The sequence below is a fragment of the Oryctolagus cuniculus genome, chromosome 7 (assembly GCF_051225735.1).
Source record: "Oryctolagus cuniculus isolate XC-2025 breed Fujian yellow rabbit chromosome 7, ASM5122573v1, whole genome shotgun sequence".
In the NCBI taxonomy this organism is placed as follows: Eukaryota; Metazoa; Chordata; class Mammalia; order Lagomorpha; family Leporidae; genus Oryctolagus; species Oryctolagus cuniculus.
Window position 1 is genome coordinate 111,130,347 of NC_142873.1, and position 14,175 is coordinate 111,144,521.

At 54.9% G+C, this 14,175-nt stretch overlaps 1 protein-coding gene across 2 annotated transcripts in view; it reads left to right on the plus strand.

Moving 5' to 3' along the window:
- The first annotated feature begins 214 nt into the window (after nt 1-214).
- The window catches only part of KANK4 (KN motif and ankyrin repeat domains 4), an 85,634-nt gene continuing 71,673 nt past the window's right edge, over nt 215-14,175 (plus strand). For both annotated transcript variants that reach the window (XR_016237304.1, XM_008265153.5), the window contains exon 1: nt 215-409. The gene's annotated coding sequence lies outside the window, so the exon portion shown is untranslated. The remainder of the gene's footprint in view (nt 410-14,175) is intronic.

A 14,175-nucleotide genomic window follows, 5' to 3' on the forward strand; every position in this document is an offset into this window, starting at 1 on the left:
TGCCTGAGTTCGGCAAGGCTAAGACCCTCCCCTCGCTTTCGCAATTCTGCCCCTTCCTGCACACCCAAGCCGGCGCCGCCTCAGGAACGCTCTTCCCCCGAATGAAGGCGGGGACTCGGCGGGGCTGGCTGCGGCGACGCGGGGCGCCCGGCCAGTCCCTCCTCCGCCGCGGTGGGTGTGCCCGCAGGGTGTGTGCCCGGCCCAGGCTGAGCCCGCCGGCGAGAGGGCGCCGGCAGGGGTGCGCGCCTGGGACGAAGAGGTGCGCCACCGGGGGGAGCGCGCCGGGACGCGGACCGTGCACAGTGCACCGCGCACCGCAGGCTGCGTGCGCCCCGAAGCCGCGTGTGCGCCCGACCGCGAGACCCCAGGCACCGCGAGCGCCTCCCGCCTATTCCCGCAGCTCGCCAAGGTAAGGGGCTCCGCGACCCCATCCTCGCGCAGTGAGTCTGCGGACGCGTCCTTCACCCCGCCCTGCGCCACCCGGGTCTTGGCGCGGGCGCTCTGCCACTCTCCTGTCGCCTCCGCCGCCCGCCTCGCCCCCTCCCCAGCGCCTTGTCCCCGGCTCCCTTTAAAGCAGAGGCTGCGGCAAACCGGGCCGACCCGGCGCCCCAAACCCCGGAGTCTGGGATCCGAAACGCGCAAGAGGGAGCTGCCCGGGCCGCCCGGGGTGGGCGTCGCTGCCTTCCCAGTTCTGCGGAGGGAGGGCATCGGTGGGGCGGGGAGGCCGCATCATCCTTGTATCCCAGGTGGTGCAGCCCCTGCCCAGCCTATCCCTGCGGGACGCAGCGGGAGCGAGGGCGCCCCGCCGCCGGCCGGGCGCTACCTGGAATCGAGCTCGTGGTCTGTCCTTTCGCAGAAGCCGGCCCCTACTTCTCACCCTATTGCCCGACGGCCCCTGGCTGAACTTTGCCGCGCTCCCCGGGGCCGCGACCTTGGGTGGAGGCAGTGGGGCGGTTGGGGGACTGGGAGCGGTAGACGCCCGGGAGGGCCCTTTGTCGAACCCAACTTGACAAGCCTTTGCGCCCGGTGGTGAGCTCCGTCCCCTCTCTCTTTTCTCCTAAGGTCAAACCGTTGACCCCAAGTTCTTCATCCCTGCAGAATGGCCAGTTACTTAGTATGGGAGTCAGAGAGTCCGGCCTGTGGCTCCCACGCGCGATCTGACCGCATTCTTGCCGTAAAACCTTGATTCCCAAGCCCCTGGGCTGCGGGCCTGCAGGGTGCGGAGGGGGCATTCTCCAGGAGAGGGAGGAGGAGATCCCTCCTCCCCCAGGGCTGACCCTCTGAAGCCTGGGCAGAGTTCTGTCTGTCGAAGGATAAGTCAGATGCAACATGACGAGGCTGCAACCCTGGGGAGGAGGCTGCGCCCTGGGGAGGAAGCATCTTGAATTAAGTGTGCTTCTGTTGGGGACCTGTCTGGAAGAAGCAGACCCTGGCTTCTTAGAGCATCTCAAGACAGGACCAGGGAACACAGAACAGGGGTCACTCTGATAGGGCTGTTCAAGTCCCACCCCCCTGCTGCACTTGCCCTAATGTGTCCCAGGAGCAGTGACTTTCGGGGATTGGCTCAAGGTCTAGACCACACGTGGGGTCAGTCCACAAAGGCTCTGTGCCAGGCACCAGGCGAGGTGGTGAGATGCGGGTGAGAGCAGGCCTGGCGCTCTCTGGACTCCTGGAGCGTGCTGCCCAGTGGCCGAGATGGACGCGAAGCCCATCACTCCAGTGTGTGCAGAACTCTGAGTGGGATGGGGTAGGTGCCCTGAGAACCCCCGTGGATCCAGTGTCACTCTGAAGTGGAGAGCAGGGAGGGAGTTGGGGGGGGGGCGGGAAGGAGCAGCATGTGAGAGCACCCTGCTCTGTGGCGAGCATCAGTAGAAAAGCCTTTGTTTGCCACGTGACCAGGAACTGAAATGGGCAAGTCCCTTAGTTCTGCATCCCATCAACTGACCCATCAGTGTCTGCCTGCCTGCCTCCTTTCCTTTAAGATTTATTTTTTTGAAAGGCAGAGTGACAGAGAGAGACAGACAGACAGATATCTTCCATCCAGTGGTTCATTCCCCACATGGCTGCAAAAGCAGCCAACACTGGGCCAAGCTGAAGCCAGGAGCCTGGAACTCTAAGTCTCCCATGTTAGAGGCAGGAAACCCAATACTTAGCCATCATCCGCCTCTCCCCAGGTTCATTGGTAGGGAGCTGGGTGGGAAGCTGTGCATCCAGGACTGGAGCTGGTACTCTCGTTTGGGATGCAGGCGTGCCAAGCTCCAGCTTAGCACGGCCCAGTGTCTTTTCTCAGCAGTAACTATGGGCTGGAGGAGGCCCCCTGCTAGGTTACCGTGCAGTGAGAAATGGAGAGAGGCTTGCATTCAGTCCACGCACGGGTGCTTACCATCAGCACCTTGGGCACAAGCCTGTGTCCTCTCCCAATGCCAAGAGCAGTGGTGCTGCTGTTCACTACTGCCCGTTGGGCTCCCAGCTGACCAAAGTTCCTGCCCAACCTCCAGGGAGAGTCCTGCTGGGAGTGCTGGCTCATCCCAGTCTTTGAATTCCAGAAGGAATTCGTTGCCCACAATGTAAATGTCATTAGGTGGCATACATGTGGTTTGCTAATCTTGGACCTGCCTGCCTCTCTAGCCTCCTTTCTGGCTTCTCCCCGTGCCCCATCCCCACCCCCCAGCCAGGCCCCTGCCATATTGTGTTCACAATTGCACTTCACATGATTCCTGGGCCACCCACTGCCTTTGCATGTGGTGCCCTTTGTCTAAAACACTCTCGCACTTGTTCACATGCTAAATGCCTACATAACCTACAACTTCAACCTTCAACCAGGGTCCCAAACTCCTCCGCAAAAGCCTTTCCCTCCCGGTCAACCACTGCCTTTTCTTTGTTTCTGAAGCTCCCTTGGATGTGTGTGTGTCGCAGGGAACTTCCACTGTGCTGAACACCATGATAGCGCATTTGTGTCTCGAGTACCTAGCACATAGTAGGACACATAAACAGCTCGATAAATGCTTGCTTGATGGAACCCAGCTGGTTCAGTATTTCTTAATTTCTTTAATGGGGGCAAGGGCTATGCGTATCTTTGCTCTTCAGGCAAAAATCATGGCTATTCACCTGCCAGTGCATGTAACTTAAGTTATCGTGCATGTGGTGTCACGTGATTCAGAGCCACCACCCACCCACCCCCCATCCACGCTGACCCCATGGCCAGAGCACTGGACTTTAATTTGGCAAGAATGGAAGGCTCGGTGAAGTGCACTGTCTCCCTTAGCAGCCACCGCTGGTTGAGAGCAGGGGCCCCTGAGCTCCTGACTCCCAGCCCAGTGCTCCCTCCGCCTCTCGGGGTGTTTCTTAGCCTCCTTTCGTGCCCGGCGTTTGATGAAGGCCGCTGCTTGGGGCCAGAAGATGGATGTCTTGGTTTTGCTTCAGTTCAGTAGCAGCCTGAGGTGTGACAGGGAGACAAATCTTATTATGGGCAGAGTTGACAGTTGGGAAGATGGATGGGCCATCTCCCTGGCCTGTGTGCCGCCCCTTGCCTGCATGTTCTTACATCTGTTTTAGCTGGAGAGGGGACCACGTGTGCTTCACAGTTGTCTTCTGGGCCCTGGATTGTGCCACGTGGGTCAGACTGGGAGATGCCCTGAGTGGGACCACGCAGACCAGGGACCCAGGACTTGGCCTTGCCTGCCCTCTCCCCCATCCCCTCCTGCCCCTGCTTTCTGCAACAAGACACCTGCTCCAGGCTCTGCCATGCTGACCTGCAGGCCACATTTCCGTTTGTTTGGTAATTCCTTGCGTCATTGAAACTACACCAAGCCTCTGCTCTGTGCCAGGCTCCGTGATGCTCCCAGTTTGTAAGGAAGGGTCATGGAGTGTGTGCCACTGTGTGCGTGGTTCTGCTTCTCAGAGAAAGGGAAGCGGTAACTCACTCCTGACTCTCCTGTACCTCGGGAGGTGTGGTAGGGAGCAGGTTTAGGACTTTTGAATGTTGCAAATGTGTTCACTTTTAAAACTGACCTTGTGAAAGTTGTATCATTTCTGGGGCAGATTTGATTTTTGTTAGCTGCAAAATGGGTTTGGTCAGGCCGGCGCTGTGGCTCAATAGGCTAATCTTCTGCCTTGCGGCGCCGGCACACCGGGTTCTAGTCCCGGTCAGGGTGCCGGATTCTGTCCTGGCGGCCATTGGAGGGTGAACCAATGGCAAAAGGAAGACCTTTCTCTCTGTCTCTCTCTCTCTTACTGTCCACTCTGCCTGCCAAAAAAAAAAAAGGGTTGGTCACAGTCTTTTCTTGCCTGTCTCTTGATGGTTGTGCAGACACAGTTATCACAGACCCACTTAACTGTGGGTGACACAGGAGCAGTGAGGTGTAGCCATTGCATGCACGGGTGTCACACCTCGGCACAGTTGATCCCCACGGTAATCCTAGAGAGAGTTCCTGTCGTAGTCCCCCACGTACGGATGAGGAAGGAGAGGCTAAGTTACTTCCTCAGGGTCACAGAAAGAGGAACCCACAAAACCGGGATCTGAGGAACTCTCTCCGAAGGCCAGCGGCTATTCCTTGGTGCGGTTCTGTAGGAGAGTGTGTGGGAGAAGCTGCAGGCAGGGAGGCCCCAGGCATCCTGGAACTGGAGACCAGATCTATTCTCAGCCAGCTATGTGGCTTACGGCTGGATGTGTAACCTCTCTGTGCCTCAGATGCTGATCTCCCAGGCAGAGTCGGGACCGAGAGGCTTCTTTTTTAAAAAAAAATTTTTTTATTTGACAGGTAGAGTTATAGACAGTGAGAGAGAGAGAGAGACAGAGAGAAAGGTCTTCCTTCTGATGGTTCACTCCCCAAATGGCCGCTACGGCCAGCGCTGAGTTGATCTGAAGCCAGGAGCCAGGTGCTTCCTCCTGGTCTCCCATGTGGGTGCAGGTCCCAAGCACTTGGGCCATCCTCCACTGCCTTCCTGGGCCACAGCAGAGAGCTGGCCTGGAAGAGGAGCAACCGGGACTAGAACCCGGCGCCCCAACCGGGACTAGAACCCGGTACCCATGTGGGATGCTCGAGAGGCTTCTAACAGGCCTTTCTGTGAACAGCCTTCCAGTCTACCCAGAGAACATCTCAAGCTAGGGTTAAAGGAAAGAAGAAGGGCTCTCCTGCTAAAAATACGCCTGTCACAGCTTCCAGGATAAAACAGAGGCTGTCCCAAGATTTCACGTCGATGGCTAACGTGATAAGCCAGTGGTTATAGACTGGTGTGTTGAAGAAGCTGGCTGAGCACTCTAGAGAGGGAGAGAGGCCTACAGTCTTCCAGAGGCGTGCGATGCTGTCTGCCCGGGCCCCCACCCTGCCCCTCGCTCAGCTTCCTGGGGACGAGGCATTGTGGGAGAAGAGAGAGAGCCCAATTCCCATCCCCCTCCTCCTTTTTTTTGTTCCCCCCAAAGTAAATAAAACTTGTCAGTCGACTGGATGTATTTTTTTTTTCATGTGGCTGTGGCTTCCCCCTCTGTGTGTGCAAGGATCCTTTGTCTGCAGAGTTTCCTTTGCTTTGTGTGTGACACAGGGACAAGGGGCAGAGACTGTGGCGCAGGTGAGAATTTGCCCCTCGCAGAGATCCAGGAGCAGCCTGCAGTGCCAAGGGCGCTGCACAGCCCGCCTCCTGCGCGGCGGCCACACACGCTGCCCTCGGCGCCATCGACGGAGATTCTCCATAGCAGGGCAGCGGGCAGCAGACAGCAGACAACGAGCTGAGTGTTTGCAGGTGCTGTGCTCATGGGCTAGTCCTCTCCCCGACTCCCTTACGCCCTGGAAAGTGTGGCTGTCCTGCTGTCCAGGAAAGGTTTAAAAGACAGACCATCAGGTTGGGTGGTGGTTGAGTATAATGGGGTGGTCACGGGTTTCCCTGTATTAGTTACTGTGTTCTGTGTGGAGGTACATTTGTAGATGATTGTCAGATATCATTTGTGGGATTTAAAAAAAAAAGATTTATTTATTTGAAAGGCAGAGTTAGAGAGAGGGATCTTCCATCTACTGGTTCACTCCCCAGATGTGTGCAATGGCCAAGGCTGAGCGAGGCTGAAGCTAAGGGCCAGAAGCTCCATCTGGGTCTCCCATGTGGGAGTGGCAAGGGCCCAAGCACTTGGGCCGTCATCTGCCACCTTCCCGGGCACATCAGCAGGGAGCTGGATCAGAAGTGGAGCAGCAGGGACTTGAACTGGCACTGGATGCCAGCGCTACTGGCTCATATGGGAAGCAGCTCCTTGACCTCCACAACACTGGCCACATGTGGGTAATTTTAAATCAATAAACAGTGAAGGTGATGATCTCCCTACTCTTCAATTAAAGGGAGAGGTGGAGCAGAAGAAGTGGAAAATGGACTCATCACTGAGTGGCCATGCAGCCTGAGCATAGTACTCAAGTTTACTGAACCTCAGCTTCCTATAACCCTGACTTCCAGCTCTTCTGATGCAGGAAACAGACTCCTTTAATCTGGTTCTAAGTGGGGAGAGAGAAGCCGGAAAATGCAGAATTGATTGCCACGCCCCAGGCCTGGAAGGAGGCCAGGCATCCTAGAGGTGGATGACGCCTTGAAGGGGGTCCTGAGTTCCAGGTCACTCCATTGGCCCAGCCGGTCATTGGTCAGTCCCTGGTCATCACCTTGTGGCTCAACTCAGCACCTACCCACCCCACCGCTTGCCATCCTGTCCCACAAACCTCACCTTCACTGCTTAGGTCAAGTTCTAGAGAAGGTCCCCTTGTGTGAGCTCGTCTCTAGACACTCCCGCTTTCTCAGCAGGCCTTGTCACAGCGGGCTCTGGCAGCCTGGGCTTGGGCCACGGCTGAGGTGGGCGTCCTCCCCGGGCCAGCCGGCTGTTGGATAGAGTCTTCACGGAGGGGGTCAGGGTGAGCGGGCACTCGGGAAGGTACTTGATGCAAACAGGAGGGTACTTCAAAAGTTGGTGGAAAATGGAATTAAAAGATGAGTTTATGTTGTGGTGTGAAAAACTTTGGAATCTATGCATTTTTTTTTTCACAATAAACATTTAACACAAACTTTTTTTTTCAGCCCCCCAGCCTCAAGCAGCCCCATCCTGTACCCTGGGGCTGAGCGCCGACTCCCCTCCACAAACTTTTTGAAATGCTCCCATACTTACTGAATTGGAAAGAACTTAGTAGGAATGCTTATGTTTTTTTGTTTTTTTGTTTTTTGTTTTTTTTTTAAGATTTACTCATTTGAAAGGCAGAAATACAGAGGGAGAAGGAGAGAGAGACAGAGAGAGGTCTTCCATCCACCGGTTCACTCCCCAAATGGCCACATCGACTGGAACTGGGCCAATCCGAAGCCAGGAGCCAGCAGCTTCTTCCTGGTCTCCCACGTGGGCGCAGGGGCCCAAGGACTTGGGCCATCCTCCCCTGCTTTCCCAAACACATCAGTAAGGAGCTGGATTGGAAGTGGATGCCAGCGCTGCAGGTGTGGGCTTCACCTACGGCACAGCACTGGGCCCCCTAGTAGGAATTCTTACCCTGAGGGGTCAACAGCCCCAGGGTGCTCATGAACAGAATTCAGAGGAGTCGGGACAGGCATTTTAACTGCAGTGGTGAAGACCCTACTTGGGATGCCCATATTCCATACCGGAGTGCTGGGTTCAGGTCTTGGCTGCTCCACTTGTCCAGCTTCCTGCTCATATGTGTCCTGGAAGGCAGCAGATGAGGACTTGAGTATTTGGGGCCACGTCACCCATATGAGAGACCCAGACTGAGTTCTGGGCTCCTGGCTTTGGCCTGGCCCAACTCTGGTGTTGCAGGTATTTGGGGAGTGAACCAGTGGATGGACAATCTCTCCCTGTCTCTCTGCCTTTCAGATAAAATGAAAATAAGCAAAAATGTAAAGGAAAATAGAAAATAAAGGATTCAGAGTCTGTGAATTTGGGTGGGAAAAGGAAGGACATCTTTATTTAGCATTTTCTTTGATTATAGATGTTGGCAACAGTGCATTTGCAACACTTGAAAGGTTGTGTTTTTTTTTTTTTAAGATTTTTAAAATTTATTTTACTTGAAAGAGTTACACAGAAAGAGGAGAGGTAGAGCGAGAGAGAGGTCTTCTCTCTGATGGTTCACTCCCCAAATAGCCACAATGGCCAGAGCTGCTCAGATCTGAAGCCAGGAGCCAGGAGTTTCCTCTGGGTCTCCCATGCGGGTGCAGAGCCCCAAGGACTTGGGCCATCTTCTACTGCTTTCCCAGGCCATATCAGAGAGCTGGACAGGAAGTAGAGCAGCCGGGTCTCGAACCAGCGCCCATATGGGATGCCTGCGCTTCAGGCCAGGGCGTTAACCCGCTGCGTCACAGTGCCGGCCCTGAAATGTTGTTTCCAATAAAAATGGCAGACATTTTCACTTTATATTTTGGTTGCTACAGATATTTAAAAATATTATTTACATCGGGACCTGAGCTATGACATAGCAGGTGGGGCCTCCACCTTCAGTGCCGGCATCTGTATGTGCGCTGGTTCGAGTCCTGGCCGCTCCGCTTCTGATCCAGCTCTCTGCTGTGGCCTGGGAAAGCAGTAGAAGATGTCCCAAGTCCTTGGGCCCCTGCACCCACGTGGGAGACCTGGAAGAAGATCCTGGCTCCTGGCTTCAGATTGGCACAGCTCCAGCCGTTGCAGCCATCTACAGAGTGAACCAGCGGATGGAAGACCTTTCTCTCTCTCTCTCTCTCTCTCTCTGCCTCTCTGTAATTCTGCCTTTCAAATAAAATAAATAAATAAATGTTTAAAAAACATATTATTTACATATATTATGGATTTGAAATTACAGTAGGCTTTATGCCTGCTGCTAGTGCTTGTTATTTAGTGCCTTAATAAAGACATGGATTGCTATATTTACTTCTTAATTTTAATAATGCTATTTCATTGTTGTTGGTTTTCTGTGTAGTTAAGCTATGTATTTTATTTTGTGCATTTTAAACAAAACGTCTTTGAGCATCACCAGTTTTCGTGTGCCGAAGAGGTGAAGGTACAGGAAAGTACAGGTACACTGCATGGAGTGAGTAAGCGGTACTCCGGATTTCCCTCCCGCTCTCACCCTAACCTTTCCTATACCCACCTATCTCTGTCTAATTAGTGGGAGACCTTCCTAAGCAATAGCAAATGCCATCTAGTAACTTGGCAAATTTACCAAAGCACAGGGTTTATGCTTTTAATAGAAGGTAGTGATGGGCATTCAGAGGTTGATCTCTAAATCACAGGCACACTGGGTGGCTGAGCCAACTCCGCACGAACCCAGCGAGCCTGCCCTGATTTCTCGGCCAGTGCCAGGCAAGCAGCGCCCTGAAGCAACCTCCATGTGGGCAGTTCGTCCTGAGAGGTGCAGGCGTCTGTGTGGACTCACGGATGAGTCACTCGATCAACTGCAAAGTGGACAGCAAGGAGGGAGACGAAGCTCCAGGAGAAATGGCTTTGAAGATGGGGGGAATGCAGGGGAGGTGGGAGCACCGACCAGATGTTGGTTTGAGGAGGAGTCCAGTGGAGCGGCATTAGAGAAATGGTCGCGTTTTGCTGCCTTTTGTTAGGCACTTAATGTCTGCAACTCCTTTGAATACAGCATCCATCTACTAACTGCCCAGAGAGGTATGGCTGTTCTGTTCCCATTCTGTTGGTGAGTAAAGCAAGGTTCAACATGTGCACTAGGCCACCAGCTCAGTCCAGATCTGGCAGATTCTAGAACTCCTACAGGCAACCATAGGAGAGTGTGTTTGAAAAACCCCAGGTTGGCTGGTGTCGCGGCTCACTAGGCTAATCCTCCACCTGCGGCGCCGGCACACCGGGTTCTAGTCCCAGTCGGGGAACCGGATTCTGTCCCGGTTGCCCCTCTTCCAGGCCAGCTCTCTGCTGTGGCCAGGGAGTGCAGTGGAGGATGGCCCAGGTGCTTGGGCCCTGCACCCCATGGGAGACCAGGAGAAGCACCTGGCTCCTGCTATCAGATCAGCGCGATGCGCTGGCCGCGGCGGCCATTGGAGGGTGAACCAATGGCAAAGGAAGACCTTTCTCTCTGTCTCTTTTTCTCACTGTCCACTCTGTCAAAAAAAAAAAAAAAAAAAAAAAAAACAGGCTGCCCTCTGGTCTCCCTAGCAAGTGCTTACTCTCCATCCTCGCCTTCCCCAGTTCGTGTCTCCAGCCTTTGGCCTGTTCTCATGCCCCTTCCCTTCAATCCCCTCCCCACCCTTAGCACACTCCCAGGAAAAAGGGTAGGGTGAAAACTGTAAGTGAAAGCTATGGAGTCCAGCACAACTGAGTTCCAGTTCTGGCCCTGACACTTGGCTGTGACCACGCGGAGCCTCAGTTTGCGCATCTGGGAGATGAGGGTAAAGGTGCCTCCTTCCTAGATGTGCAGCTCCCCTCTCCAGGGCTTTGCAGCCCCTTGGATAGATCTTTCCATTAGAATTCCTCCACTCTCCTCCTGGACTGAGTTGTCCCCATTTTCTCCCTCCCTGAATGCCTGCAAAAGCCGGTGCTGGGCCAGACTGAAGCCAAGAGTCTGTGTCATGGATGGCAGGGACCCAAGTTCTTGAGCCATCCCCTGTTTCCTGGGAGGGAACACATTAGCAGGAAGTAGGATCAGGAGTGGAGCTGAGACTTAAACCCGAGCACTCCAAAATGGAGCGTCCCAACCAGTGCCTGACCCTCTAGGCCAAACACCCACTCCTTCCCCACCCTTTTCACATATGAGTCTGATTCCCTGCAGCCCGGCCTGCGAGCAGCAGGTCTCACCTCTGTCGCAGTGGCTTTGGCCTTGGTGAAAAGCTCATCAGTGTTAGCGCCACCACGGCGCGGAAGCCCTTGCCCAGTACATGGTACTACAGCACCGAGTGCCGCGCTCTTCTCTGCGGAACCTTGATAACTGCGAATGAACAGGGTCCTTCAACACCCTCCACTCCCCTTGCCTATTCCCAGCACCCCCAGATCCCTCCAGACCCAGTTCGGGGTCCTACCCCTAGAAGTCTCTCACCTTTCTTTGGCCCCGGCCCCTGCTTCTTCCTCCCTCTGCAGTCTTTCCACCACCTCTCTTTGGCCGCTAGCGCTACTGCTCCAAGCGCGGGACTCGTGGGCTCCGTGCGAGTGCTTCCGGTCCTGCTGGGGGAGGAGGAAACCTCACCAGTTAGCTAGACCCCCTGTGCGGGCTTCTGGGTGGGGGCACTGAGGACCAGCCAGCGTGGGCACCTGGCCCTCACCGCACAGGGAGTAGCCGGCCAAGCCAGATGAGAAGCCCTGCCTGCCTGACATCGACAACGGCCATGTCTCTTGTCACTCGTCACTGGGCTGACCAGGGACATGTGAGAGTGCGTCCGTGGCAGCTGCTTGCTAAGACCCCTCCTGCACCTGCCTGGGGGCTGGCCTTCCCCCACCTGGCCCTCTTCTCCTTCATCCTGCCCCCATGGCCCTCAGTGTGGTCAGCTGCTCAGTGCAGCCCTGTGTTAGCCAGACCCGCGGGTGGGGCCCAGGCATCTGTGCTGAGAGCTCTGCCCACTGGCAGAGCTGAGGCCTGGCATTCTGTACATGAGAGCCATTCCTCGGGGTGACGTGGTCTTGGCAGAGAGCTATTGTCCAAACGCAAGTGTGGTCCCGGGTCTCCTGAGCCTGCCCGCCCACTGCCATGTGGCCCTGTGGATGAGCTGCCGGCCTTGGCCTTGGTTAACTCAGATCACTTCCCTGTCCCCCAGTTTCCTGTGTGAGAAATGGGGACAGGTGTTGGACGGCTACCCCAGGAGGAAGTGAGTGTGCAGGCCGTGTCAGGGGTCACGGATCAGCTCATTTCTTTTGTAAATTGCCAGGATTATTTGGGCACTTCCTTGGCTGAAGTCTTTCTCCTTAGTGTGTGTGTGTGTGTGTGTGTGTGTGTGGTGTTTTATTTCATTTTAAGATTTTTTTTTCTAATTATAAAATAGTTTTGAAGTTAATTGCTTGCCTTTAAAAAGCAGGTGAAAAGGTCTGATCTCACTGGTTCTTTGGTGCTTTTCTGAGCTACAGCTCCCGCAGAGACCAGGCCTGCTCGAGGCACTCGATGAAGGCTTGGAACTCCAGAACTCCTGTGTTGGAATCCTAACTCCCAATGTGGTGGTGTTAGGAGGCGGGGCCCCTTTTGGGAGGGTGATTTATTTATTAATTTGAAATGCAGTTACACACAGAGAGACAGAGAGAGAGAGAGAGAGCTTCCATCTGCTGGTTCACCCCTGAAATGGCCACAACAGCTGAGATAGGTCGAAGCAGGAGCCAGGAGCCTCTTCCAGGTCTCCCATGTGGATGCAGGGGCCCAAGGACTTGAGGCACCTTCCACTGCTTTCCCAAGCACATTAACAGGGAGCTGGATGGGAAGTGGAGCAGCCGGGACAGCAGTCGGTGCCCATATGGGATGCCGGCACTGCAGGCGGCGGCTTTACCAGCTACGCCACAGCACCGGCCCCCTCTTTCTTTGTGTGATCTACTAGAAAGATTGAAACATGCAGAGGTAATGGCAGTGCGAAATGCCGGAAACACAATGGCGAGGGCAGGGTGTAGCTTTTGGAGAGAACCTTGGTGTATGTGGACAGTAAATTGAGATGGATACTTAAGATGAGAAGCGGTGAGAAGAAATTCAAGTTAAGCAGATCCCTGGAGTAGGGGAAGGATTCTGATGGAGAAGATACACAGTGGCATCCTCCTGGGATGAGCACAGGCACCGAGGCATGACGTCATAGGGTGGAAAGGCAAAGGTGAGAAAGCACAGAGCTGTGAAGACACAGAGGTGTGAGGGCAGAGTGTGAAGTCAGGTGTGCGTGCAGAGGATGTGCAGGCATGGAGGTGAGAGGACAAAGGGTGTGAAGGCACAAAGGTGTGAAGACAGAGTTGTGAGGGCACGGAGTGTGAAGGCACTGGTGTGAGGCCCCAGGGCACAGAGGTGTTTTGAACAAATGTGTGAGGACAAAGAAGGGTGAAGGGACACAGGTATGAGGGCACAGGGGATGTGAAGGTGTAGTCCGTGTGGGTTGCGTTTGTGATTAGTGCAGGAGTTGGCGATGAGGCCACAGACAGGCTAAGTCCACCTTCAGTGCCTACTGGTGGGCACAGAGGTGGCGTTTGTCTCATTTGGGTTTGGTTTGACTTTCATCATACTTAAAACAAGAAACAAATTCAGTTAACTTTTAAAAAATCAGATTTTACATAAATCCACACTGCCAGCTGCATTTGAAAACATCAGGTCTGTTGGGCCGGCGCCGCAGCTCACTAGGCTAACCCTCCACCTGCGGCACCGGCACCCCGGGTTCTAGTCCTGGTTGGGGCGTCGGATTCTGTCCCAGTTGCTGCTCTTCCAGTCCAGCTCTCTGCTGTGGCCCGGGAGGGCAGTGGCGGATGGCCCAAGTGCTTGGGCCCTGCACCCACATGGGAGACCAGGAGGAAGCACCTGGTTCCTGGCTTCAGATCGGCACAGCGCGCCGGCCATAGTGGCCACTTGGGGGGTGAACCAACGGAAAAAGGAAGACCTTTCTCTCTGTCTCTCTCTCTGTCTAACTCTGCCTGTCAAAAAAACAGAAAAGAAAAAAGAAAACATGGGAACATTAACCATGAATGAATCCCTGAGTTGGCCACGCTTGGCCGGAAGGTGGGTGGTGGGTCCACAGCCATTCACTTGCCTGGAATCCGCAGCAGCAGGTCACTCTAGAGGTAAGACCGTGTGCTGGGAGTGCTCCAAATGAAATGTTAGTGCCTTGCAGGGGAGGAGACAGGAAATTCAGACCATGTGCAGTGGAACCCCTGTATCAGATCAGGGCTTGAATTTGACCGCTTCCTGGGAAAATGTTAATTGTGGATAGAGAGGTCGTTGGGTGGGACAAGTGGGATGCTTGAGGCCCAGTGGCTTGGCTAGAAAGCTCCGGGAGTGAGGGGCAGGGGCAGGGCGCCTGGAGAGGGGGATGTGAGGGAGCCCTGGGATGGGCCCTCTGCCCTGTGCTTGCCGCACTGTTCTGCTCTGCTTGTCTCCCGAGGCTGTCTTGTTCTGAACATACTGCTGGCCACTGCTTAGCGCCCGGGCTGTGGAACCGGACTCTGCAGCGGGAACCGCTGTTGGGCAGGAAGGGTTGGGCTTGAATCCCCGCTGTGCGCCCTCAGCCCCTCAGTAAAGTGAGGAGAATAATTCCTGCCTTCAGAGGTTCCCATGCTGGGGT